This window comes from Pinus tabuliformis, chromosome 6 (assembly GCF_031772625.1).
Source record: "Pinus tabuliformis cultivar Carrire ecotype Pingquan chromosome 6, CPIR1, whole genome shotgun sequence".
NCBI classification, from domain to species: domain Eukaryota; kingdom Viridiplantae; phylum Streptophyta; class Pinopsida; order Pinales; family Pinaceae; genus Pinus; species Pinus tabuliformis.
The window spans coordinates 1,323,248,652-1,323,275,698 of NC_142292.1; positions in this window are offsets into that span (position 1 = coordinate 1,323,248,652).

Below are 27,047 nucleotides of genomic sequence, written 5' to 3' on the forward strand. Positions count from 1 at the left end.
GTCAATTAAAGAAACAACTGAATTCTATCGTGCTACAACTCTTGACTTGAATGTGATTTCCTTCTATACACTAGAGATTTGTGTTTTTTTCCTATCATCATGAGATTCTTCCTCTAAAGTGTCTATATCATGGCTATTCTTCAAATTAGATTGTTGATATGATCATTCTGATGTATATTCTTTAACAACAAAGTACTCTATCTTCATAGATTTTGGTTTCAAACTTCATCTATGGGAGGGATCACATGGCTTTCTACAATTCAGATAGAACCTTTTCCTTCTAAGGTCATTTAGCTACTAACTATCTAACATATTACACTTATTTCGTGGTTTTTGTGATTCTATTTGAAATTATTTTTTATCTTTATCCCTCTTATTTAGGAACCTTTTGGATTGAAACTTTATTCTAGAAGAAGGAGCATCCATGCATCTTTATTTTTTTATGGCTTCCTACAAGCTAGGTTGATTTAGGGACTTAATCCAACCTCCCTGAATTTCCATCAAAACATCCATGAATAAAACCATGAGTTTTATTTTTGAAATATCAGTGAATGGAACTACAAGCCTATGAAAATATGCAATATAAGTTATCTAAACCCCACTGCTTAATTTGTCCCAACTCTTTGAAATGCATCTCTAGATCCTTCTTACCAAATCCATCAATAAAACTCTCTATAAAATCTACATATGAAATGGTCCTATCATGTCCCATGGTGATCATCCCCATGTTAACCAGCCCATCCCTTCTATGGACAAAAGCGATCCCTCTAGCCCAATGTGTGGGTCTAGTAACAACCATGACAAAACAAGAAAACTTCCCTAACCTAGACTAGAATGACAAATGAGAAAGGGAGATGGCCTACCTCTCTCCTATGCGCTCGACCTTTGATCATGATCCTGGTTCCTTAGATCCTAGGCTCACTCCCCATTATTACTTGTGTGTAAATACCTACAAGAGATATCAAAAGGAAATAACAAGAGAGATCATAGCATATGCATTCTAATGTAAGTTATACAATAGATCGAGTATTGTACTAAGAAAACTATCATAGAGAAGACTATGGGAAGTAAAACATGCTTTGTATTAATAATTAAATCAAAGAGGAAATGATACAACTGGTGCCTTTATGTTAAAGGCTTCCTTCAAGATGGTTCCAAGTCCAAGCCAAAATTAACAAGCTCTCGTTTCCTTTCTCACCAAAATGGTAGCATCTAAGTACAACCAAGCAGAAGAATGGCAACCAACAATGACCAACTCATTGAGGAATGTGAAGAATGGATTTATAGTGAGGAACAGGGAGTTACAGATCCACCAAAAGGGGAAGAAGGTCCTCATCCCAAAGGTAAGATCCCTAATGGTATGATCAACGGCCCTAAATGGGAGTACTTGACCATATGTTCATCCAACAACCACCAACTCGCTTTTCTCGAGGCTTCTAGTAAGAGACGTTTTTGCTCCACCTTCAAAGAAACTTGCTGAAGAGGATCATCATGGATTTTCCTATCAAAGTCACACTCCCAACGCTAGTCACTAGTTACAGAAAATGTTCTAAGCTCAAATTTTCCTACTAAAAGTAGCATTGGCCTTGTAAATTAGGGTTTTTCACAAGCTCTTCTAGAATTACTTCAAGACGTTAGTTCTCCAACTCTTATGGGATGTGTTGAGCATATACTTCATGGTGAATGAGTTTAGACATGTTTTGTCACTTTACAACATTTGTGATGCTAGTGGCACAAAAGACGACACGTCGGGTATAGAGTTGTGAATGTGACAAAATACAACACAACGCCCCACCATTGGTGTATGATTCCATCAAGATGTATACCTACATATTTGATGCCCTCTTCCTCTGGAATTGGGTTCATATGGGAATAGGTATCAACCTTATAAACCAAATCTTGTGTTGAAGTCTTCCTTGAACCATTATAATATGGAAGAGTCAATTTTCCCACTTTCTTCTTCAAATCCTTATCATGTAATATGTCACCTATGTGGGGTCTATGTTTAATCATGAGATCAATATAATATCCAAGTGATATAGTAGCCTAAAACTTCAGGCCATTATTTGTCCAATCCTAAATAAACTGATTTTTTAAATGAATGACCTATGGCTTGTTTTCAATTGGTTCTCGTGCTCTAGGTGGGAAGGTACGAATAAAAATCCTTCAAATAAGTTTCTAGTTGGTCCATTTTGACTTCCTTCATGAATGAAATTCTCCCTTTGACCATTATTTCCTCCATTGTTGTCTCCATTATTGGCATTTCCCCACTAATATCAACCTTAGGGTAGAGGATGAGCCCATGTAACTCATAGAAAGTGGCTTTAGTAGAAGCATTGTGTATAGAACCTTAGATGGAAGGGGGGTGGTTTTATTGAAAAAAAGTATATCTATATTTCCTTTAGAAAAAGAGAGGAAGAACATGGCTTTGTATTGAACTGCTTCGACTTGTATATAAGTAAGGATGAGTATTAACTTCCCATTTTTCTATGAAAGATATATGATTATATTCTATCTCCATTAGTTCGTTAGCGAATATAATAATACAAATTTGTTAATTTAGTTTCTTCTATACTTTCATTCTCTCAATAAACCCACCAATAAAACTTTTTGGAAAGTGTGTTTTGAACAAGATTTTGAAGGTTACCCCATGTAAGTAAGAAATGATATGAGGATCTCTTGCTTTCTTGATTTTGAGGTCCATTACTGCGAATAACATGGATATATTCAATGCCTATTAGTTTAATTGATTGATTCATATATTGTTCAAGAAGCAACACCACAACAGAAATTGAGTTGTTGAAAGAAGTAGCATACGCAATAACATATACAAAATAATAACCAACAAAGGATGGAGGCCAGATGGTAAGAGCATAACAAATTTCGTCAAAAGGTCCAACCAATAATTTTTTGCTTAGGCCCTTTTCTCTACAATTTGTTGACCTCAATCTAAGGCATCCAATAAATTCAGAAAATAGTCTTCATGGTTCTCATTTCTGGGTCTCTATCACTCATTTTACTCATATTTTGTCCCTCGACTACCGTCTACTTTCACTAGCCAAATTTTGAGTAGACCTCTTTCTATGAGTATTGCATTGGTGTGTATAAGGTTGTTATTCAAATCCTATCATATCACTATACTATCATACTGAACACATTAGGGTGGAAGGGTACAATGCTCTAATACCATTATAAAAAACACCCTTTTTTGACAATGATAACACTTGTAACAATGAAATAAATTAGAAAATAACAATATTTAGGAAAACCCGTAAATTGATATAACTATGATTTCTAGCAACAATGAAAGAACTTGGAAAATAATAATATTTAGGAAAACCCACAAACTGATATAGCTCAAATTTATATTTTTATTTCGTATTACAATGTACAATCAAAATGAACAATACCTAGATAACCAAAATGCTTTAAAAAAAATCCAAGCATACCTATTGAATGTAGAAATGCATCCTTCTTATTTTGAATAGGAATATGTAAAATCATTGTTGGAATGTTATTATATAAAGCTCGAAAATCCTTTTTGTTGGCATAAATCCTTAATGTACTCAAGGATACAGATACAAAACCATCAATGAATTCTAATAGTGATGTTTGTGTGAAATCACAAGGATATTTTCTAGTTTAGATCTATTCTCTAGTTTATATCTCTCAATAACATGAAGAATTTCTCTTGCAAGGTATTTCGCCATAAAAAACAAAGAACAAGTAATCTCCTCCAAAAAATTACAATATCAAATATGAAATCTGACATATGAAATTAACTCCACAAATTTTATTTTATCACTCTCCAAAAACGTTCGACCCTCTTCATTGAGCCATGTGGGACTAAATAAAATCAGTTTTAGTCTCCCAATTAAAGGCCTTATTCTTTTTCCTTTTTTCAAAATAAAACATCTTTCACTTAGAATCAACCCTTATTGTCCCTTCTTTAAAAATATTAAAATAATTATAAACTTTCCTCTAAATAACCCAACCCTAATGCCTATATTATTTATTGATTCTAAAAATTATAAGTTTTTATTTAACTAATTTTAATTTTTTTTGTCTTCTTAATGTAGGTGGGCAAAAGGTCACATGAGGGGATGCCAATAGGCACCACCTCACCCTTGAGATGTGAACCTTTCATAAGAGTGGCATGTCCTATAAATGTATCCACCTTATGGAACTTTCAAGGTGCATGGTATTATGCATATATGTGTATAGTATTCGGGCAAACATTGTTTGTAACTATGGTCATGTGCATTTCTGTTAGTGACAAAGGGAACAAAGTGTTTGTGGAGGCTTCCAACATGCACAAAACTATTCGAGTGTGGTTTTGGAGATCACCATTTGGTGTCTACATGCACGTATTTCTCCCTCATTCTATTGGAAGTTTCTAATGACTGGTCTGGGAACTTGGGGAGAATATTAATAGGAGGCTACATGGTGTTGGGGTTCGAAGGATGCAAGAGAAGATTCTCCTAATTGACTTTTGGGCTAGGGGAAATGATGGTATCTAGATTTGTTTAACCTAGTAAGCTCGTCAAAAGTGTATTTCTTCTTACAAATTTTATTCTTGAACTACTTTCGGGGGGAGGTTTGTTGTGGTAGTCTTTGGCTTTCCCTTTTATCAATCATGGGTAGCCCAAACCCTATTTTTGGCTAGGTTTTTTATAAAAGAGTTTGGGGTTTCAATGAGTATATTTTGTCTTCAAAGTTACTAAATTTTAAGTGGGAGGAGGGTCAAGGTTGTCAAGGCCTCATCTCTATGGCCAGTTGTAAAGGGTGGCGAGAGTTCTTAAAGGGTCTCCCTTTTAGGTTTTTGGTGGTTACTCGAGGATTTAAGTCCATTGATGGTAATCAGTGCTCAACTTACTGGTTTGATGGTCAAAGTAGTATTTTTTGGTTGCATTTGGTAGAGGGTGGGGTTGTATCATTAGGGTCCCGCAAACCCCAATTATGTCGTGGGAGTGGATACACTCAGGTGGGGGAATGCAGTGGTAGAAGGAAGCCCATGGTGGGTTTCACAACTTAGGAAGCTAATCAAGCATTGGATGGATACTAGAAGATGGTAGTCATATGCTAAGGTGGTCAGACATTTACAATACTCACATATTATAATTTCTCATCGGTGGGTGGTGAATCTGTGTATTAGTGATATAGTATCAGCAATTAAGAGTGTAGGGGCTCTGGACACCACATATCTCCACAATGGTATGATATTGTCCACTTTGGGCCTAAGCCCTCATGGATTTGTTTTTGGGTTTACCCCAAAAGGCCTCATACCAATGGAGATATTTTTCCATCCTTATATACCCATGATCCTTCCCACTTCTAATCAATGTGGGACTTTGTTCGTATACCCAACAATCCTCCCCTCAAACAAAGGACCATCGAGCCTCCCCTCAAACGATTATCCATCCGCAGGATTCTCCCCTCTCTACCAACCAGGATTCTCCGCTCCAATGCGTTGGAAGCACATGCCTTACATGGAAGCACCACCTGTCTCGAGAGCTTGCTCTAACCGAGCTCATCCACGGGCTTACGGGGCTCACCACCTTCGTTCAGCATTCCGAGGATTTGGCTAACTTCGAACCTTGGCTCTGATACCACTTGTAGGGGCTCTGGACACCACATATCTCCACAATGGTATGATATTGTCCACTTTGGGCCTAAGCCCTCATGGATTTGTTTTTGGGTTTACCCCAAAAGGCCTCATATCAATGGAGATATTTATCCATCCTTATATATCCATGATCCTTCCCACTTCTAATCAATTTGGGACTTTGTTCGTATACCCAAGAAAGAGTCAGGTTTTTGGGTTGAGAGTGGAAAGGAAGATGCTTCAACGAAGAGGTCAAGCAACAACAGGGATTATTTCAAGAGGATAGGGGATTGATCAAGGAATGGAAGAATCAGTAGAAGATGGAGAAGGGGGTCATGAAGTAGAACTGAACAAAGGGGAGCTAAATTTTTTTAATAGTCACCTAGTTGTCTTGTTTTCTCAGCCTCTATAGACACACTAAAAGGTTAGCTAACGCAAGATACAAATATTTTGGAACAATTGAGTCAAAATATGAATGATGACCATAATGAATTGATAAAATTCATGAATGACCTACCATATAATAAAGCGAATATGCAACATTTGTTTGTGTTGGACACCAAATCCTCAATGGGTTAGTGTGGAAGCCGAATAAACAAAAAGAAGTCCAAGATATCTTGGGATGTGAAACCCAACGGTCAAACAATGTACTATAAATGTATATCCCTTGTTAATAAAAAAAGTATTGTCATGTTTTATCTTTCCTATTTGTTGTTGCCCATGTGTGTTTAACATGGTATCAGAGTAGGTGTATTCCTGCCCTGCATAATTATTTTGAGCCACTTGTTTTGTGGCCCTTATGTGCAGATCATTTCATGAATATTTTCTTAGCTAAATTTTAGCTACAACCTGTCATTTCTCCAGCACCGTTTTTGGCCTCTCTCTGCCATTCTGAATCTGCTCTGTGTGTGATAATGGGTAACACTTGGTATTCCCATCGAATACCTCCTCCTACAATGCTGTGAGCATTTAGAGCAGGTACGTTCATAATCTACTGAATCTTTTGTGAGCCACTATTTTTGTGACCTTTCTCGGTCTGTCAGTTTTGTTACTATCCATAAAATTGTTGGCATTATGATACATATGTTGTACTTGATGGCAACCCACTCATCTTAGATGATAAATTATAGTGCAGCAAGTTCACGCACTTTCATGAAGATAAAAGTTTCTTTCATGAAGAAAAAAAAAAGTTTCCTTCATGTAGAGAAAAATTCACGCACTTATATGCAGAGAAAAGTTTATTTCATGTAGAGAAAAGTTCACGCACTTTTATGCAGAGAAAAGTTTATGTAGAGAAAAGTTCACGCAATTTTATGCAGAGAAAAGTTTATTTCATGTAGAGAAAAGTTCACGCACTTTCATGCAGAGAAAAGTTTATTTCATGGAGAGAAAAGTTCACGCACTTTTATGCAGAGAAAAGTTTATTTCATGTAGAGAAAAAGTTCACGCACTTTCATGCAGAGAAAAGTTCCTTTCATGAAGAGAAAATTTCACGCACTTTCATGGTTGGCTCATGGTATTAGTCCGACAGTTTTTGATCCTATGGTTTTGGTCCGTGGTATTGCATCCAAAAGTGTTGATCTCACGCACTTTCATGGTTGGTTCATGGTATTAGTCCGACAGTTTTTGATCTTATGGTTTTGGCTCGTGGTATTGCATCCAAAAGTGTTGATCTCACGCACTTTCATGGTTGGTTCATGGTATTAGTCCAACAGTTTTTTGATCCTATGGTTTTGGACCGTGGTATTTTGGAAGGCCTAAGACTATAAAAGAGGAAGGAGATCATTTGGCAAAGTATCATCGAATGAATTGAATATCTAATAAGTGCAAGATTTGAAATATTTGTGATTGGGTTATGGTGCAGATCTGGATCTGAATGAAGGAGGAACCTTAGCGCATAAAGAAGGATAAGTTCTTTTGATGGGTCATAATCTTTATGCTTGAATAATAGTATCTTTTCATGATTTTGATCTGTTATATGAGGCACATGCTTGATCTATAAATCTGACAATCTGGGTTAATTAGTGTCTGAATATTTGAAAGAAGGAATTATCCTTCATAGATCTGCACGCAGGTTTCAGGTTGTTGAAGTAGCGTATATCTTTAAATTATGATCTAGCTACCTCTGTCTATTGCTGCAGTATTCTGGGTTCAGAATTTGGTGTGTGGTTACTATTACTGTTTTCTGGGTATAACTGTCAGAGAATTGTTTACTTGATTCAGTGCTAATTGGGAAAGGAGATTGTTTGATGTAGATATACTTGATGATTGATTTATGTTCATGGATCCAGTTTGAAAATTTATGAAATGTGGTCCTTGGAAGAAAGAAGAAGGTTGTAGCCTTCAATAGGCCAGCAGCTACATACTAGTATCTTGGCTAGTATAAGAGGTAAGGGGGTTGTAGCTCCCTTCCAGGAGAAGCTAGAGAAGGAGAGAGGGTTGTAGCTCTCTGCAGGTTGTAGCCTGCATACTGGTAAAGGACTGCACCAGTACACAATCATTGTAAAATGAGTTTCTAATTGAATGAAGATAGAGACATATTGCAGCAGGTGGTTTTCACCCACATTGGGTTTCCACCTTATATCTGGTGTTCTTTTGTGTGACTATTTGCTTTTCTTGTTCCTGCTCATTATTTTATGATACTGACATACAAAGTAATGATCAATATTTGAAGAATTATTCGAAGTATAAATAAGGAAGATAGATTGATAAGAATTTGATAATACTGATTCACCCCCCCTGTCAGTATTATTTCCAACAATTGGTATCAGAGCAGGTCCTTCTGAAGAAGCTTGATCGCTTGAATGAAGATCTAACATCATGAGCAACTACGAGAGGGAAGAATCAATCAGGCCACCGATTTTTGATGGAACAAACTTCGTATATTGGAAGGTAAGAGTTACTGCCTATCTTCAATCTTTGGGTACAGAATTATGGGACATTATAGAAACAGGGTATACTTTTCCATCAGCTACTCGTACAGATTCAGCTGAGAAGAAGAAATATGAAACAAATGCAAAGGCGGTTAATACTCTTCTGGGATGTCTATCTCAATCTGAATTTGTGAAGGTTATGCAATATAAATCCGCAAAAGAAATATGGGACAAGATTGTTTTGAGCTACGAAGGAGATGAACAGGTAAAACGTGCAAAACTTCAAACCCTCAGGATTCAGTATGAGAATCTCAGAATGTATAATGATGAAAGTGTCGCTAACTATTTCCTTTGGGTACAAGAGATTGTTAATTGTATGAAAAACTTGGGTGAAGAAATAAAAGAGGATGTTGTGGTTCAAAAAGTCCTAAGATCATTGTCCCCCAAGTTTGAATCTAAAGTGTCTGCAATAGAAGAAAAGGAAAATCTATGAACTCTTATGTCTCAGCTACACGAAATTCTAACTGCTTATGAAATGAGAAAAGGATGTCCATCAGACAGGAGAGAAGCTGCTTTTAAGGCTTCAGGCAAAGGAGACTACTATGAATCAAGTCACGTGCCAGAAGAAGAAGAAGAATCAAATTTTGTCAGAAATCTTCAACGGGGTACTGGAAGGTTCAGAGGTAAGCTACCTTTTAAATGTTTTGCTTGTGGAAGAGTAGGTCATTATGCTGCCAAATGTCCTCATAAGGATAAGATTGACAAAGGAAAGGAACCTGCCAGATGGAACAAGAAACAGAATGTAAATAAGAAAAGCTACTACACTCATGAAGACAGTGATGAATATGAATGAGGTAATGACTATAAAATTTTAATGGCATTTGAAGATGATGATTACATGGATGCTATAGATGTGGATAGTTTTTATGAAGAGATTTCTAGACTTAAGACATGTATAGAAGAAAATAATATGATCATTGATACTCTATAATTTCAAATTGATGAAAAAGAAAAATATCTTGAAAAGTTAGAAGGTGAAATTGTTGGCCTTAGAAAAGAAATTGAGAAAACAAAGGCTATTAATCTTAAGTTTGTCAAAGGATCTGAAACTCTGGATGAGATCATCAATGTACAACGTTCTCCACTAAACAAGACAGGTCTGGGGTATAATGGAGAAACATCTCAAGCATCCACCTCAAAGAGTTATCTTGATGCAGCAAGAAGGAATGAGCAAAAGCACAATGGAGATCACCAGGTAAAGCAGGGACGAATTACATCAAGAACGAACAAAGACTATCAGGTAAACCAGGGGCAATCTGTCTTAAGGATGAACAAAAGCTACAACCAGCCACAAGTAAAATCTTCTCAATTTGCTTCAAGAATGGATGACAATAGAAATTACAATCATTTGGCCGGTAGATTTGATAATCGCAGAAGTTTCTTCAATGGGCAATGTTTCTCTTGCCATAACTTTGGTCACAAAGCAGCTCAATGTGTTGCATATAAAACAATCATGACTAGAGAAGCTCAAAAACAAAGAAGTATGATCGGGATTACAAAAAGGACCTATAACAACTTTTCGTCTCTTGAAAATGAAGTTGACTGTTCTATTTGCAATAACTTTGGTCATGAAGATTCTGAATGCAGGAGCAGGTTTCAGCAGACAAAGGAACAAGCCTCAAGCACCAGAACATGGAGAATAAAGGAACCACAAACAGAAAGATGTGGGATAGCCTTTTATGCAGAGGGACAGGAAAATCTATGGTACATCGACAGTGGATGTTCGAAGCATATGACAGGTGATAAAGAAAAACTTGAATCATATTCTGCTTTAGAAAAGGGAAAGAAAGTTTCTTTTGGAAATGATACTCCAACAGCTATAAAAGGAAAAGGCACAGCTCAGTTAAAAGAAAAAGTCAAAGCTGGAAATGTTTTGTATGTTGATGGCTTGAAGCATAACCTTCTGAGTGTCAGTCAGATGTGCGATCAAGGAACCGAGGTAATATTTCGATCAAATGGATGTAGTGTTCGTGATCTTGATACAGGGAAAACAGTGATCAAAGGTAGAAGAACTCCAAATAATCTATACATATTTGAAGAAGGACAACAACAATGCTATTTGAGCAAGGATGATGAACATTGGTTATGGCACTGGAGGTTGGGGGATCTAAGCTTTTCACAAATAAGGAAGGCATGCAAATATCAGGCAGTTCGTGGTCTTCCAGATATCAAAATTCCAGACAACACTATATGCAAATCATGTCAGTTTGGTAAGCAAACCAGAACCAACTTCCCGGAGAAGGAAGGATCAGCCAGCAGGTCTCTTGAACTAGTCCATACAGATGTATGTGGTCCTTTCAGGACGAGGTCACCTCGAGGAGAAGAATACTTGATATTATTCATTGACGATTTCTCCAGGTTTGTTTGGTTAGGACTTTTGAAGCACAAAGACGAAGCATTTGAAAAATTCAAATCCTTCAAAGCCTTGGTTGAAAATGAATCAGGTTACAAAATTAAGTGCCTCAGGTCCGACAGAGGTGGCGAGTTTACCTCAAATGAATTTTTCGATTTCTGTGAAGAACATGGGATAAGAAGGGAATTCTCTACAGCTAGAACTCCTCAGCAAAATGGAGTGGTGGAAAGGATGAACAGAACAGTCCAACAAGTGGCCCGTGCTATGCTTGATGAGTCCGGAACTCCCGCAACTTTCTGGGGTGAAGCTGCATATGCTGCGGTTGTTATTCTCAATAAAACAAATGTCTGAGTGAACAACACTCAAACTCCTCATGAACTCTGGTATGGTGAGACTCCTTCGGTAAAACACTTCAAAATCTTTGGGAGCAAATTCTATATTAAGAATACTGATGAGCAACTTGGAAAACTTGAACCTAGAGCAGATGAAGGCATTCTTCTTGGTTATTCTCCACACAGCAAAGCATATAAGTGCTACAATAAAAGACTTGGAAGAATTGTTGACAGCATTGATGTAGTGGTTGATGAAAAAGGATACATTCCTAGGCAAGTAAATCATGAAAATATCGAAGAAGATGAAGACTACCCTCAAAGACAGAATGATGAAGAAGAAGAACCTCAAGAAGCACCAGAGGAACAGATAGGGATAGAAGAGAGGACTCCATCCAGGTACGTTCATAAGAATCATCCAGAATCTCAGATTTTGGGGCAAAAAGAAGTAGGTGTACAAACAAGAAGAACAATTGCAGAAGCTTCAAGCTATTTGGCATTACTCTCATCCACTGAACCAAAAAATGTAAAAGAGGCATGCAGAGATGAATGTTGGGTCAAAGCAATGGATGAAGAACTTGAGCAGATCGAAAAGAACAACACTTGGGAGTTGGTTCCTAGACCAAAGGATAAGAATGTTATAGGGACAAAATGGGTCTTCAAAAATAAGTTGAATGAAAATGGGGAAGTAATTAGAAACAAGGCCAGACTTGTTTGTAAAGGGTATGCGCAGCAAGAAGGAATAGATTTTGAAGAAACTTTTCTTCCTGTTGCAAGACTTGAGGCCATCTGAATGTTCCTTGCTCTCTCAAGCTTTCAAAAGTTCAAAGTATTTCAAATGGACGTGAAATCAGCCTTTCTGAATGGACACTTAGAAGAAGAAGTATACATTGAGCAGCCAGATGGTTTCATTCTTGGAAATGATCCAAATCTTGTATGCAGATTGAAAAAGGCTCTCTATGGTCTTAAACAAGCTCCAAGGGCTTGGTACTATCGTTTGGACAAATATCTTCATGAACAAGGTTTTTCAAAAGGATCAGCAGATAGCAATCTTTATATAAAAATTGAAAATGACAAATTGTTGATACTTGTTGTGTATGTAGATGACATTATCTTTGGCAGCAATGAAGAATCTATGAGTCAAAGTTTTGCCTTCGTGATGCAGAAAGAATTCAAAATGTCCTTGCTTGGAGAATTGACATATTTTCTTGGCCTGCAAATCCAACAAAAGGAAGGAGGGATCTTCTTGTCTCAAACTAAGTATCTCAAGAAGATTTTGAAGAAATATGGCATGGAAGATGCAAAACCAGTATGTACACCCATGGTCACAGGATGTAGCCTCAGTGCAAATGATGAATCAGTAGCAGTACATCAACCAACCTACAGATCTATTATTGGAAGTCTACTTTATTTGACAAGTACCCGACCAGACATCATGCATGCAGTGGGAATAGTTGGAAGATTTCAGGCAAATCCAAAGGAAACTCATCTTCAAGCAGTAAAGAGAATCTTCAAATACCTTCAAGGGACTCAAAATTATGGCTTATGGTATCCTAGAGATACAGATCTCACACTTCATGCTTATACTGATGCAGATTGGGCCGGAAGCGTGGATGACAAGAAGAGCAGAAGTGGTGGTGCATTCTTTATGGGTTCCAGATTAGTATCTTGGTTCAGCAAGAAACAGAGTTCGATTGCCTTGTCTACAGCTGAAGCAGAATATGTTGCTGTTGCATCTTGCTGCACTCAACTCCCTTGGATGATGCAGACCTTGCAGGATTTTTAAATCACTTGTACACCACCCATCTCCATCTTATGTGATAATACAAGTGCAATCAACATTTCAAAGTACCCAGTCATGCATTCAAAAACCAAGCACATACCAATCAAGTATCACTTTCTCCGGGAACAAGTGCTTGAACAAAAGGTCAAGTTGGAGTATGTTCCTTCTAAGGAATAGGTTGCTGATATACTCACCAAACCATTGCCTAGGGAGACCTTTGAATACCTCAGGCAAAATCTGGGGGTTGTTGATGCATCATCTTGTTGTTGAATCTCTTCTGATTGTTGGTTGTACGCAAGGTTCATCTGAAGTATATGCGTACATGTGCTGGGTTGCGGATTGGTCAAAGATCAAATGGCACAGGTTCAGGGGGAGCATATCATGCATTGTTGGCATTATGGAAGAAGTACAGAAGGAGATCATGGATGTTGGTCTGAATATTGCTGCAATACGTCTCTATCTCTTTCATGGTCATTTATGGTGTTTGATGGATTATGGTTCTTCTTTGCAGATCTGGTTTATAGTCAGGGGGAGCATGTTCTTAGGGGGAGCATAACCCTTTGCCCTTGATGTCAAAGGGGGAGAATGATTAGTTGTTGTTGCCATCAAGTCCAAAGGGGGAGATTGTTGGAATTATGATACATATGTTGTACTTGATGGCAACCCACTCATCTCAGATGATAAATTATAGTGCAGCAAAGTTCACGCACATTCATGAAGATAAAAGTTTCTTTTATGAAGAAAAGAAAAAAATGTTTCCTTCATGTAGAGAAAAGTTCACGCACTTATATGCAGAGAAAAGTTTATTTCATGTAGAGAAAAGTTCATGCACTTTTATGCAGAGAAAAGTTTATGTAGAGAAAAGCTCACGCACTTTTATGTAGAGAAAATTTTATTTCATGTAGAGAAAAGTTCATGCACTTTTATGCAGAGAAAAGTTTATTTCATGTAGAGAAAAGTTCACGCACTTTTATGCAGAGAAAATTTTATTTCATGTAGAGAAAAAGTTCACGCACTTTCATGCAGAGAAAAGTTCCTTTCATGAAGAGAAAATTTCACACACTTTCATGATTGGCTCATGGTATTAGTCCGACAGTTTTTGATCCTATGGTTTTGGTCCGTGGTGTTGCATCCAAAAGTGTTGATCTCACGGACTTTCATGGTTGGTTCATGGTATTAGTCCGACAGTTTTTGATCTTATGGTTTTGGCTCGTGGTATTGCATCCAAAAGTGTTGATCTCACGCACTTTCATGGTTGGTTCATGGTATTAGTCCAACAGTTTTTTGATCCTATGGTTTTGGACCGTGGTATTGTGGAAGGCCTAAGACTATAAAAGAGGAAGGAGATCATTTGGCAAAGTATCATCAAATGAATTGAATATCTAATAAGTGCTAGATCTGAAATATTTGTGATTGGGTTATGGTGCAGATCTGGATCTGAATGAAGGAGGAACCTTAGCGCATAAAGAAGGATAAGTTCTTTTGATGGGTCATAATCTTTATGCTTGAATAATAGTATCTTTGCTTGATTTTGATCTGTTATATGAGGCACATGCTTGATCTATAAATCTAACAATCTGGGTTAATTAGTGTCTGAATGTTTGAAAGAAGGAATTATTCTTTATAGATCTGCATGCAGGTTTGAAGTTGTTGAAGTAGCGTATATCTTTAAATTATGATCTAGCTGCCTCTGTCTATTGCTACAGTATTCTGGGTTCAGAATTTGGTGTGTGGTTACTGTTACTGTGTTCTGGGTACAGCTGTCAGAGAAGTGTTTACTTGATTCAGTGCTAATTGGGAAAGGAGATTGTTTGATGCAGATATACTTGATGATTGATTGATGTTCATGGATCCAGTCTGAAAATTTATGAAATGTGGTCCCTGGAAGAAAGAAGAAGGTTGTAGCCTTTAGTAGGCCAGCACCTACGTACTAGTATCTTGGCTAGTACAAGAGCTAAGGGGGTTGTAGCTCCCTTCCAGGAGAAGCTGGAGAACGAGAGAGGGTTGTAGCTCTCTGCAGGTTGTAGCCTGTGTACTGGTAAAGGACTGCACTAGTACAAAATCATTGTAAAAGGAGTTTCTAATTGCAAGAAGATAGAGAAATATTGCAGCAGGTGGTTTTCACCCACATTGGGTTTCCACCTTATATCTGGTGTTCTTTTGTGTGACTATTTGCTTTTCTTGTTCCTGCTCATTATTTTATGATACTGACATACAAAGTAATGATCAATATTTGAAGAATTATTCAAAGTATAAATAAGGAAGATAGATTGATAAGAATTTGATAATACTGATTCAACCCCCCCTCTCAGTATTATTTCCAACAAAAACCTGCCCACTGCTCTCTGCCCATGAATCAGAAGAATTATTAGTGTGTCATCGTATCACCCATCAAGCCAGCAAACATTCCTCTCTCTCTCAGTGAAATTGTAGCAAATGCTCTTCCGGTTAGAGCACAAGTCTTAAATTAGTTTTATATAGTGTAACTCCTCTGACATTTCTATTGCCCTAGAGACTACGTACAATGTTTCTTTCTGCAAAACTTGAACGTTTTATTTCTGGTTCATAACTACTCCTGATCCTTTAACGCTCCCCTCTCTACAACTGCCTATCTCCCTTATGCTTTGTTGTGTTCTCACTCGTCGAAACTGTTACCTATGACACAAGAGCCCTAATGCTACCCAACGTTGGTATCTCTACATACACTCATTTTCCATGTCAAGCATTACTCCATAGTCTCTTGGACTCCATAAGGGCACACATCGATACAATTCTCGTGGGCGCTGCATCCATTCAATAAAATGCCCACCTCGGGATGTAGTTGTTTAACCTCATCCACGAAATTAAGCAGCCTTCTAACTGTGTAGCTGGCTGCATCACCAAATTCTAGATACAGAAACGTTTTAATGTCTTCACCGTCAATATCAGAGTTATTGGTTCATTGTCTTACTATGCCCAGTAATGAGTCCAATGGAATTAACGTTCTCGTCCTTGAAGGCTACGCTATTTATTGATTTCAATCTGTTTGTTCCATGTCATTGTGAATCAAGCCTCCACTTACACCACTATCGAAAATCAAGGTGAAAGTTTTTCCCAGATGCACGTCCTTCATTATAAATCAGAAATCTTCAATTGTAAGCGAGTGTTGTAATTGCATGGGACAATACACTCTTTATCATTGACATTGTTGGCGGTGTCAGGCAAGGGAAAGTGAGTGTTGTGACTGCTGTAGTAAAAAAAAAAAATAGAACGTTTGATTCAGACTTGGCACGATGAACCATAGCGATGAGAGCATTGCGTATGTTTTTGCCAGTGGGCCTCTTATTACGCAACTCACTTGAATCGATGAGGAGATTAATGTTCTTTTGGTGAAATCCATAATGATCGATCAGCAAGTCTCGCATCATCAGTGCGTCTTGCACACATCCGTGAAGTTCATATGGAGTTTCAGTTAGTTGCGCTGTTGTAATTTGTTGCTGTGATTGGTCCTATTTTGTGTGTCGTGAGCGTGGAGAGAAAATATTGAACGTGGAATAGTTTGAAAGCTGTGGAGAATTGAACGTTGGTGTGCTCATGAGTGATTGTTGAAGGCTCAAAATAAGATAGCGTGAGTGAAGGCCAACCATTAATGGGATCTTTACTGTTCACTACCTCGAAGCCCTCAAGATAATCAAAAGCTTGGTCCTTGGGAATTGAAATGCGAAGAGCCCACATCATTGTTCTTGCACTAATTACTGTGAGGCGCCAATTGACATTCCCATGTCAGAAGGATTTATGGCTATCCGTCATTGTTTTCAATGAGTTATTTCAATCCTAAAGAAGTTCATGACCGAGACAAAACCTATGTCAGGACTGATGGCGGCCCTCAGCTCATCCATGTCGATGAGGCTGTAGTTTTTCACTAAGTTGTTAAAGACCGCATCGTCGTTTTCTTAAGCATCTTGCTCCAAGTGGCTATATGTTATAATTTTGATAATTGTGCAACATTACTCATTGAACATGAGGTGTTTTACATCAATATGTATGCTAGTTTGATATAGCTTTTTAGCGAAAGAGAGTAAGGTATTACAGCCTACAGGTCTTGATTTTCTGGGCTACCTTGTGTCCATTCGCTTTTACCAAGGTGAAATTCTCTCCAAATAGCCTGGAAATGTTGCAAAGTATTTCAAGTCTTGTCAAATAATTTTTTATGGACTAGAAGAATGTCATGTGACATTAATTATGGAGGGATATATACGCTGGGACTTGGGTATTTTGAAAATCATAGTAGATTGTGAGCTTGAACTCTTCCAATGAACTTGTTGTTTGTTGGAATAGAGTAAAATAATTTATTTGATAGCCACACACAAAGGAGAATCATTTTTCAAGGACAATATTTATCATTGGGCACATTTAATTTTGAAGAATATTGCATTGTTAGCTATTTGACTTTACAAGTACATTTGTGATCATTTGTTGACTTGAGTTGTTTAAATAATGACAAAAATCATCGATTATTGGAGTTATCGAGAACTCTAATCGTGTCAACTGCTGACAACACAATGGAAATTAGTAAAGACACTCTCGATGAAATTCAGACCTGCTTGCATAATGCACAAGAAAATATTGAGTTTTTGCAGCTTGAGACAAAGTTACAGCAGGAAGAATTACAGCAGTGGAGTCATCATTCTAAACCTGTTTCTATTCAAAAGATTGAAACAGACTCCCATAAATAGCAAGACAATAATGTTACAGTTCATTCAGATTTAGTACCCCATAAAGCAGCAGTTGTACATACAGATGTAGAAACTCAGTCTGCACCTCCCAAGCCCATCATCAGACCTTGGGAACAACTTGTCCACAACAAGCACAGAACTGGTCTTGGATATGACAAGGAATTTTCCTTTCATATTCCGGACTGCTCAAAGCCCATTCAGTTTCAGAGTGTTGGAATCATTCATGACAGTTCACATCCAGTTGTTCCAGATTCTGCCCCACTTCCACAACAACAACAACAACAATAGATTATGAAATGCCAACACTGTGACTGAGTTGGTCGTCTGAAATATCATTGTTTTGATCTTCATCCATGTAAGCATTGTCATAAAACCACTCATTCTTCAAACAGATGCTTCAGAGACAAACGTCCTACAAGAACAAAGATTCATCTTGGATGGATCGCTTCTTGGCATTGGGCATCAATAGCCAAGAAAATATTCTAGTCACATGTCAGAAGTTGTTCTAGAGTATTGAACAGTCTTGTAGTTGAGTTTTCACCATCATCTCACCTTGTATCTGACAGGGGGGAAATGATGGTCATCTGCAAGCTTCAAAGCTACTTCAAGTGAGCTTGAGCCACAAACTGGCACACCAGTTTCAGAGTTGTAACCAGAGAAAAAGATGCTCGTTAACATGCCTTCAGTCGGTAATCTGGGACACTTCCTCTAGCAGAAGACTTTAGCTTCTTGCCAGCTTCGGAAGAATTCGAGAACAAAATTGGGGACACTTCCTCTAGCAGAAGACTCCAGCTTCTAGCCAGTTTTGGAAGAGTTCCAGGAATTGCATTAAGCATTACAGAGTTGTTGGTCATCCTTAAACCATCACAGGTTGAGACTTCCCTTTTCAGGTTGAAGTTCTCCCTTTTATGCAGGGTGAGACCTCTCTTTATTGGTTGAAGGTTTCCCTCTTCAAATCAATAGGAGCACTTCCTCTAGCAGAAGACTTCAGCTTCTTGCTAGTTTTAGAAGAGTTTCGGGAACTGCACTAAGCATTGGACAGTGTTGGTGGTCATCCTTAAACCACTGCCCTTTATACCAACATTTCAAAGAGCACATTCAACCTAGTTCTGCCATGCATTTTTGCACATTTTGTATTACAGCTCTCTTCTTGGGCTCATGCATAACCCTTCAGATTAAGGGGGGGAATGTTGGACACCTAATTCTCAATGGGTTAGTGTGGAAGCCGAATAGACAAAAATAAGTCCAAGAGAACTTGGGATGTGAAACCCAACGGTCAAACAATGTACTATAAATGTATATCTCTTGTTAATAAAAAATGTATTGTCATGTTTTATCTTTACTATTTGTTGTTGCCCATGTGTGCTTAACAGTTTGCATCACTTCATCATGGCCAAAGAACACTAGATGAATGGCTCGAGTAGTTAGAGGGATGGCTAGCTCATGTGTAGTTTCATGTGTGTGGTGATTTTGGATATTCTGACCCATCAGACCTCACTCTCAGACATCCTCCTATCCCATGATGGGTGTGGTCTCGGTTCATTTCTTGGGGCCATTTGCGAAGGTTTGTCTTTCATGTTATTAGTCTTGAATTTTTTTTTAGCATTTTTTAATTACCTTTTGGGTTGTTCTTTGAGCCAACACATCCGGTTTTAGACAATGGCTAGAAGAACAACAATTTTTGGGCAAATATTTTGTAGTTTTTTGAGGAATTAATAGAATATTTTGACACAAAAAAAGAGTCATTTTTCAAAAGGTTGAATTAAATACATCGTTTTGTTATGTGTGATTGGTAAATCAAAAATATTACATTAAACGTTATTTTCTCTTATTGTATGATCAATTTTAATAATTCTAAATGATTCAAGCATAGCTGAATTGGTGTTGACTATAATGGTATCTATTTTTTTGTTAATTTAAATGATTGTATATAATAAAAATATAATAACAATATAAGGTAAGCATTAATATTAATAAAAGTAAAAAAATTATATTCATTGAAATAATCATTATGAAATATGTTGTTACAAATAAAATGAATGAGAATAAAATATAAAAATAGAATATATATAGAGTCTAAAATGGGGTTGGACATACATTTTCATGGAATAATAATCTTCCCACTATTGGGAAGCTATCATAGAGATTGTGGGAATCTTAGTCAAGTTTGAAGACTCTTTAAAATAATTTAATTCCCTAAAAGTGAAGCTCATTCTCAACACTATTATATGACATTTGAACCTTAAAAAGGGTGAGGAATAAACTCCATAGAAACTAATTCACTCACTCACACACACACAAACACCTTATTAATTCTTTTATAGTTCAAGTAACTTGATCTCTCACTCTAGATAAAGAAAAAAATGGCGATTGGACTCACACGTTCTCAAGAATAATATGGTAGATATGTTGTAATGCTAAATATTCTTACTATGTGAAAATAAAAAATAAAATGAAATAAAAAAATATAATTTAATAATTAATTATAATTATAATTAATCATTAAACAAATATAGCTCCATCTTAACTCTGCATCTATCAAAGAGAGATCAAATCTCTTGAGATGCAACTTTTTTTTTTAAATCAAAAGATATTTCATTTCTCTTGAAACTTGATAGATCTAAAGTTGAAATGAATTTAAGGTAACATAATATTTAAATATATTAAAATATATCTTATAATATAATACATAAAATTCACTACATAAAATTAAAAATCATCTAAACTGAAAATAATCTACCAACCTCCCTAACACTAGTAAGTCTCTAGGGGCTTTAGATAATAAATAAAAATAAAAATAAAATAAAAAATATAAATTAATAATTATAATTATAACAATAATTGTAATCATAACAATAATTATAATTGATCATTAAACAATTCTAGCTCAATATTAACTCTGCATCTATGAAAGAGAGATCAAATCTCTTGACATGCTATCTTCATTTAAAATGAAAAGATATTCCTCTCAAAACATGATAGATGTAAAGTTAAAATGAATTTAAACTAATATAATATTTAAATATATTCAAATTCATGTTATAATAGAATACAAAACATTCGCTACATAAAATTAGAAATCATCTAAATTGAAAATTGTCGATACAATTGATCTTCTTTATAAGAAAATTAGATAATGTTTCAACCTAAATTGTAAATTTTTTATATATATTTTTATACTAGGAAGACCTATCTCTTAGGGGATTGCATAAGATTTGAACCCAAGACTTTTAGTTCAGCAATATTTGAATCCAAGACTTTTAGTTAGATGAGACTACTTTTCATGGCCATTACCAATTGAAAATATTAACAAAATATTAAAATTATGTTTTAAGCTAAATTATAAAATTCATATTAATAAAAACAAAAGATGTGGCAATGCCACCCTTAAAAATATAAAAAATGGCTAAGATAGACTTCCAAATACGTGTAACAAAAAATTATAGAAACATTAGATTTCAATCACAAATGATAGAGGTAGGAATTAATTTATGAGAGATTTTTCGGCGAAAATCACATGGAATACCATTTGTCGACGCGTTTCGAACCAACTAGTGTGGTTCATCGTCACGACAAGTTGGACCACGAAAAGTCCTGACAATGAACCACACTAGTTGGTTCGAAACGCATCGACAAATGGTATTCCATGTGATTTCTGCCTAAAAATCTCTCATAAACTTGATATGGATCACAGAAGCCTGAACTCTATAGTAGGAATTAATTGTTTAATCACTTTATCAAAGAATCTAGTTTTCTGGTTTATTATTTTTTCTCATTAAGTTTTTTACAAAATATTAAATTAAAAATGATGAAATTTCTTTCTTTCTATATATATATATATTTATTGGTTTTCTCGAGTTTATAGTAGAGATGTTGCAATGTTTTATAAATATTTTTGACTCGATCGAATGGTATAAAATTAAAATTAAATCTAAACATAAAATAAAGTAAATTACACAAAATTAATAACCATATTTATAATTAATTATAATTAATAATTTAGCTAGTTTAGATTATCTTAACTCTCGATTTAGAATTAAAATAAATCTAATATAATTGAAAAACAATATTAGAATTATATTTTTATGATAATAACACAATAAATCCTCAATGTGATAACAAAAATTAAAATTTGAGAATGAAAACTTCTATGATTCATAACATTTCTTCAAGAAAGATGTTCGGTTAAATCACATTTCATATTTATGAGTGAGCGTATTTCAAACCACTAAGTATGGTTCATCATAAAACTACACTGAATGTTCTCATCATACAAGTTGATATATATTGTAGAGATGCAGAAAACAAATGAATAAAATGAATGTTAAATAATTTATATTAAGATATTAAGTTTAATAAAATGCTGCTAATTATATTTAATAAATAAATAATATTTTATTAAATATAATTAGCAGTATTTTATTAAACTTAATATCTTAATCTAAAGTTTTTAACTTTCATTTTCAGTTGTGCATATCTACACTATATATCAACATGTAACATCATAATATTTATTAGTCTTTATGATATTCTCCAGTGTATATCAACTTTTATGATCACAATATTTATTTAATCCTTTGATGAACCATATTGAATAGTTTAAAACCTCTGCAGTGTATATCAACTTATATGATAAGAATATTCATCATAATCATTATGACGAACCAGACTCAGTAGTTGGAAACACATCTATTCATAAATCGAAAAACTGATTTACCCAAAAATATCTATCTCCCAAAAAAAATATTTTATCATCATTGTTTAATACAAAAATGAAGTGGGCGAAAATGGTAACGATAGTGATAAAGTGCCAAAGATTCTTCAAGAATGCGTGGCAAGTACCCATAGAAACACATTCATGTTCGTTAGAACTTTTTCCTTAAGAGATGTGGTTGAGTGTCTTTACGATTCAATATCTACACAATAATGCTATGAAAGGAATATTAAAATCTATAAAAATTAATAAGCTATATTTCAAGTAAAAAAATAGATTATTTGTTCATGAATGGATTTTTATTGAGTCTATTCCTGGAATGAAGATAAGGATTAATAAACTAATAAGTTCAACGTAAGATTGAAACTTTAAATTAATACTAAATATAATTTCTTATAATAATATTTATAGTTTAAAAAATCAAAATTAGTGTATAATAAAAACTATATAGAATTTTGGTAAAAGAAATTGAGTTCATATATCAATTAGTATTTTTTATTATTTTATAATTAATTATTCAAATGATAATATATATACATTTATATTTTGAAACTTATTTCTTATTTTATTTTATAATTAATTATTCAAATGATAATATGTATATATAGATTTATATTTTGAAACTTATTTATATTTATTTTTAGTTTTAATAATAAGTTTATTTTATTCAATTTGATAACATTAAATAGCAGTGTAAATTTGTCTTAACTTTAGATTTATCATGTAGCCCGATGGGGTGGATCTCGAGGGACGAAGAAAGACAAGAGGTCATGCCCATCAACCCGATATAGAGAATTAAGTTAATGTACTTGTGGCATGACCACCCCTTCGCATGCATAATCATGCAAATTGATTTTTACCTAGCGTGATGAATGAATGTATGATGCCTTGGAGAACGAGTGGTGTGATGATTTTTGAGCCAAGAGGCAACATTGCCCCTTTGCCTCAGGAGAGAACACTAGAAGGTAATTACATATGTGCTTGTGTGAACTTCTCTCGCTCGGATTCGACTAGTACTCTTGGTGGGAAACTTGTAAAAGGGATTGTCAACTTGTTACTCGCATGAATAGCATGGCAGAGTGAAGTGTGAAGTGGACGTGGGTGAACAATGGTTGAACAATCACAACAAAAAGATTAGGATCTCCTTGTGAGCTCAACATTGGAGGCGTCATTGCAAGTACTCCAACTCATAGTGTGATGCTCTTCCTAGTATGCGTTAACTAGGTTCTCTTTCCTTCAGACAGTGCCTTATCTAACTCTCATGAATTACAATTGAATGTTTTTGGGCTTACTAAATGGAAAGCATCTTTGCTCCAAGGGTTCCTGTAAATTCTCATATTTGCCTGAATGTCCTTCCACTATATAACTCCATTGTCTATATTGAGCCAATTATTGTAGCTTGCCCTTCCATTGACTTCTCTTATAGTTATGGTCAATTCCTCTTTGTTAGGGGTTCTTAATATTATTATTAGGCTCTGCATCCTTGGGGATTACATAACATTTAGGGTTTGCTTTTAATTTTAGATAGCCTTAATGTCTCCTAGTTTGATTTTTCTAGAGGGTTTCTCTTGTTCCCATCCATATAGAGGGAGATGTCTCCTCTCGTTGCTAGCTTACTCCCTCTCTTCTCAATGATTGTTTCACCCTAATTTGTATCACACTTGTGTCTTGTGGAGTTTCTATTTCAGACTGGGCGATATCTTTGGCTTGGTGTTGTGTGTCTTGAGTATATTCCCTTGGGATCATATTTATTTTTTTCCATGTAATGCCAATGCATGTGAAGTAGGCACGAGGGGGAGTTTTTTGGCACCAAGGGCTGAAATCATGTGTAGCAGGAGGCCCAAGAAGATAATGATATTTGTCATGTGGTTGACCCTCTTGATATCCAAAATGAAATTCAAAATTTGGAGTCTCATGGGGTTTGTAACAGGAAAGTCTTTTCGGATTCAGAAATCATGGAAGATATAGATCCCTCAATTCCTCACTTGGGGTATACCCAAGGAAGAAGGAATCATTATTATATATCCATAAATCTTAATTATAAGATGAAGACCTTCCTTGCAAGGATCTTGAAGGAAAAACAAGCTAAAAGATGCAATATTTTTGCGAGTATTGAGGATGTCAAACATGCCCAATGAAACTAAAGGTTCCTTAGAGAAGGATGGATGATATGTTAGCTCACATTGAACTCCACTAGATCATCTTCTCATGTACCTCTTAGTCTATGTGCTAGAGATCTAACTCATGTTACTTCATCAAACCTTTAAATACGGGGAGAGGGAAGGTAAATAGACATATGTGGAAAATGGGGAGGGGCACGTAGTATGGGGAAGGTATGTGTTACAAGGGGATGTGGCAATGAAGGGGTGGGGAAAGAGTGGAAAATTGGGGTAATAAATATGAAAATCATGGATGGGTAGGGGAGGGTAAGCGACAGGAATGAAGGAAAGGAGAGAAAAAAAAAGGAGGGTTTAGGAGAGGAGGTGAGAATAGAGGGAGGGTGGATCGGTGTGGGAGGAAAAATGTGGCTAGGGGAGGGCAAGGGGATGGAAGTCTAGAGGATAGGTGAGATAAGGAGAGTTTAGCAGGATTGGGTGGGGTGAGAGGGCCAATCAATGAGGAGGTGAGAAGAGTTGAAGGTTATATGGGTAGGGTAGAAGGAGTGGTGAGCATGAAGCGTAGGTGGGAGAATCTAAGGGGGAGGTTGTGGTAGGATGAAAGAGGAGGAGAAAAGAAGGCAAGGGAGGCACTTCAAAACAACAAGGGCACTAGAGGCATAATATTGCATGTGGCTTGAGACCTAGGGTAGTCACTAGGGAATTAGAATGAAAGTGCATGTACTATGGGGCCATATGGAATATTTTTTGTCATAAGTATCACAGTAACAAAATGTATCTGAATTTAACAAATGGGCATAGTTGGGGGCCGAAAGGTGGATGGGATTAGGGTCCAACTTTTATTGGATATCTAGGCACAAAAATATCTAGAAGTCGAGTAATGTTAGGTGGTCGAGGGTAAATGGATCTAGCCTCTGATTAGAGGTAGGGATGGAGTTTAAAAGTGGGATAGTTTTTTGATAGAGATAGGGACCCTATAGGGAAGTTAGATAGGGTAGATGTTGGGAGAAAATTGTGGAAGGGACTTATTGGAAGGGGTCTAGTGCCTAGGGGAACAAACATGGGCCCATCATGTAAGGCACATGAAAAGGTACCGAAAAACTACCTAATAATATAAATAATGGCTAATGAAGGGAAAAATATGGGTTATTGAATGGCTAGGGCCTAAGGACCCATCGATGTAGGTGGTAACTGAACAAATGGTAAAGGGGTATAGTTGTTGGATGAAGGTGGGGGACCAAGTAAAGATGAAGGTAGGGTTTGACAGATAAGTACGAAGGTACTAGTGTTAGGGGACTATTTAGGAGGTAAGGATCCAAGAGAAGAGGGCGCTATAGTCAGGGTGGGGAGGATTGCATGGAATATGCAAAAGGTATTTGGGATTTATTAGTGAAGGATCCAAGGCTACAAGGATATGGTCTAGGGCACTGGGGGCTAAATATTGTGTTTGAGGACAATCGTTTTGATGAGGGGTCGTGGGATAAGCTTATTGATGCCTAGAAATAAACAAACTTAATTTAAGGGTTCAAATTTATTTAGTAAGGGTAATTTAGAAAATATCCTTCAACAAAAATGTAAATTTTGGAAATAATTTGCCATTTATGAAGGAAACAAATATCATAAAATGTTAAACAAAGGGTCGAGATTTAATAACCCATCAAGGTCCTCAATTATAATGCTTGCTTGGTTAAAAAGCATTGATTCATCAGACAATACCAACCTTTCACATTTAAAGACCAAAATCATCTTTATTGTATTTGGATACTATATGTTCCTTGATATAGTAGAGTAATTCATTATGTACCCTTCCATAACATTAAATCCAACATAAATCTCACACCTAGATAAATATGCTAAAACCGTATTGGTTTATGCACTATTTTACATGTCATTTAATAAAATCCATGAAAAGAATCTTAAACACCTTTTCTTTATGAATCTTTACTTGAATTCATGTGTTATCAACATTTTTTATTCTTGTTAATATGAGGATTAACATAAAATTTAGTTTACCTACGTCATGCTCTTGATTCCCGCACTCACCATAATGTCACTTTCTTTGCCATATTTTCTACCACTCTTGGCTTTGTAAAAAACTAAAACATTTAATCATAGTTTTTGGATGTAAAATTTAATGGCATTAGAATCTTATTACTAACATTAATTACAAGTGAGTTTCTAAATGTCAATTTTGAAGACCAAAAAATAGACATTGAGCAAATTTAGTGAAATCATGTCCTTTTATATTCACATACTCCTATCTTACTAACAGTATTTAATGTGTTGATTCTTTGTTATTTTATTGCATTCAAATACTATGTGCTTCTTTCATAAGATTAATGACATCATTATTACTTTGGTGTATAATATGATTATTATTTATGTACATTTTCATGTCTCCCAACCACTTAGTATATAATTCATGGCATCCCCAATATTGCAATAGATAACAAGAATAAAACACATAACAAAGAGTTAGATGTCAATATCTCAAGAAT